This window comes from Cherax quadricarinatus, chromosome 60, assembly GCF_038502225.1.
Source record: "Cherax quadricarinatus isolate ZL_2023a chromosome 60, ASM3850222v1, whole genome shotgun sequence".
Classification (NCBI taxonomy): Eukaryota; Metazoa; Arthropoda; class Malacostraca; order Decapoda; family Parastacidae; genus Cherax; species Cherax quadricarinatus.
Genome location: NC_091351.1, coordinates 25,144,951 through 25,147,450, shown reverse-complemented (window position 1 = coordinate 25,147,450; position 2,500 = coordinate 25,144,951). Strand labels below are relative to the sequence as shown.

General features: G+C 62.2%; 1 pseudogene; it reads right to left on the bottom strand.

Moving 5' to 3' along the window:
- Positions 1–2,500, bottom strand: part of LOC128694528 (zwei Ig domain protein zig-8-like) — a 200,849-nt pseudogene that overhangs the window by 84,600 nt on the left and 113,749 nt on the right.

Genomic DNA, 2,500 nt, shown 5'->3' with positions numbered 1-2,500 from the left:
GGTGGTGGTGGGATGGTGGTGTGTGGTGGTGGAGATGGTTGTGTTGGTGGTGGGGGTGGTGTAGTGGTGGTGGGTGTAGTGGTGGTGGTGGTGGTGGTGGTGAGTGGTGGTGGTGGTGGTGGTGGTGGTGGTGGTGGTGGTGGTGGTGGTGGTAGGTGATGGTGGTGGTGGTGGTGGTGATGGTGGTGGTGGTGGTGGTAGTGGTGGTAGGTGGTAGTGGAAGGTGGTATGGTGGTGGTGGTGGTGGTGGTGGTGGTGGTGGTGATTGGTGGTGGTGGTGGTGGTGGTGGTGAGTGGTGGTGGGAGGGGTGGTGTGGTGGTGTGTGGAGTAGTGGTGGTGGTGGAGTGGTGTGGTGGTGGTGGTGGTGGTGGTGGTGGTGTGGTGGTGGTGGTTAACCAGTGGTGGTGGTGGTGGTGGTGGTGGTGGTGGTGGTGGTGGTGGTGGTGGTGGTGGTGGTGGTGAGTGGTAGTGGTGGTGGTGGTGGTGGTGGTGGTGGTGGAGTGGTGGTGGTGGTGGTGGTGGTGGTGGTGGTGGTGCTGGTGGTGGTGGTGGTGTTGTGGTGTGGTGGTGGTGGTGAGGGGGGGTAGGTGTTGTGGTGTGGTGGTGGTGGTGGTAGTGGTGGTGGTGGAAGGTGTGTGTGGTGTAGTGGTGGTAGTGGTGATGGTGTGGTGGTAGTGGAGGTGGTGGTGGTGGATGGTGTAGTGGTAGTGGTGGTAGTGGGAGGGGTAGTAGTAGTAGTGGTAGTGGTGTGTGGTGTGTGGTAGTGTGGTAGTGGGGTGGGTGTGGTAGGTAGGTGGTGGTGGTGGTGGTGGTGGTGGTGGGGTGGGGTGGTGGTGGTGTGGTGTGTGTGAGGTGGTGGTGTGGGAGGTGGTGGTAGTGGTGGTGGTGGGGTGGTGGTGGTGGTGGTGGGTGGGTGGTGGTGGTAGCGGTGGTGGTGGTGGTGGTGGGGTGAGTGGGGGTGGTGGTGGTGGTGGTGGTGGTGGTGGTGGTGGTGGTGTGGTGGTGGTGGTGGTGGTGGTGGAGTGGTAGTGGTGGTGGTGGTGGTGGTGGTGGTGGTGGTGGTGATGGTGGTGTGGTGGTGGTGGATGGTGGTGGTGGTGGTAGGTGTGGTGGTGGTGGTGTGGCGGTGGTGGTGTGGAGGTGAGGTGGGTGGTGGTGGTGGTGGTGGGGTGTGGTGGTGGTGTGTGGTGGTGGTGGTGGTGGTGGGTTAGTGTGTGTGTGGTGGTGGTGGTGGTGGTGGAGTGGTGGTATTGGGTGGTGGTGGTGGTGGTGGAGTAGGTGGTGGTGGGATGGATGGTGGTGGTGGTGGTGGTGGTGGTGGTGTGGTGGTGGTGGTGGTGGTGGTGGTGGTGGGGCCGGTGGTGGTGGTGGTAGGTGGTGGTGGTGGTGGTGGTGGTGGTGGTGAGGTGGTGTGGTGGTGGTGTGGTGGTGGTGGTGGATGGTGGTGGAGGTGGTGGTGGTGGTGGGGGTGGTGGTGGTGGTGTGGTGGTGGTGGTGGTGGTGGTGGTGGTGGTGGTGGTGGTGGAGGGGTGGTGGTGGTGGTGGTGGTGGTGGTGGTGGTGGTGGTGGTGGTGGTGGTGTGGTGGTGGTGGTGGTGGTGTGGTGGTGGTGGTAGTGGTGGTGGTGGTGGTGTGGTGGTGGTGGGGTGGTGGAGGTGGAGTGGTAGTGGTGGGGTGGTGGAGTGGTGGTGGTAGTGGTGGAGTGGTGGTAGTGGTAGTGGTGGTGAGTGGTGGGAGTATTAGTGGTGGTGGTTGGTGGTGGTGGTATGGTGGTGGTGGTGGGGTGGTGGTTGAGTGGTGGTGAGTGGTGGTGGTGGTGGTGGTGTAGTGGTGGTTGGTGGTGGTGGTAGTGAGTAGGTGGTGGAGTGGTAGTGGTGGAGGTGGAGGTGGTGGGGTGGTGAGTGGTGGTGGTAGGTGTGGTGGTGGTAGTGAGTGAGAGTGGTGTGAGTGGTGGTAGTGTGGTGTGATTGTGTGGTGTGGTGGTGGTGCGGGTGGTGGTGGTGGTGGTGGTAGGTGTGGTGGTGGTGGTGTGGTAGGTGGATGGTGGTAGTGGTGGTGGTGGTGGTGGTGGTGGGATGGTGTGAGGTGGTGGTGGTGGTGGTGGTGGTAGTGGTGGTGGGGTGGTGGTGTGGTGGTGGTGGTGGTGGTGGTGGTGGTGGATTGGTGTGGTGGTGGTGAGTGTGGTGGTGGTGGTGGTGGTGGTGGTAGGTGGTAGTGGTGGTGGTAGTGTGGTGGTGTGGTGGTAGTGGTAGTGTGGTGGTGGTAGTGTAGTAGTGAGTGGTAGTAGTGTGGTGGTAGGTAGTAGCTAGTGGTGTGGTGGTGGTGTGTGGTGGTGGTGGTGGTGGTGGTGGTGTGGTGGTGGTGGTGGTGGTGGTGGTGGATGGTGTGTGGTGGTGGTGGTGAGTGGTGGTGATGGTGTGGAGTGGCAGTAGTGGTGGTGGTATGGTGGTGAGTGGTGGTGGTGGTGGTGGAAGTGGTGGGGCGGTGGTGGTGGTGGTGG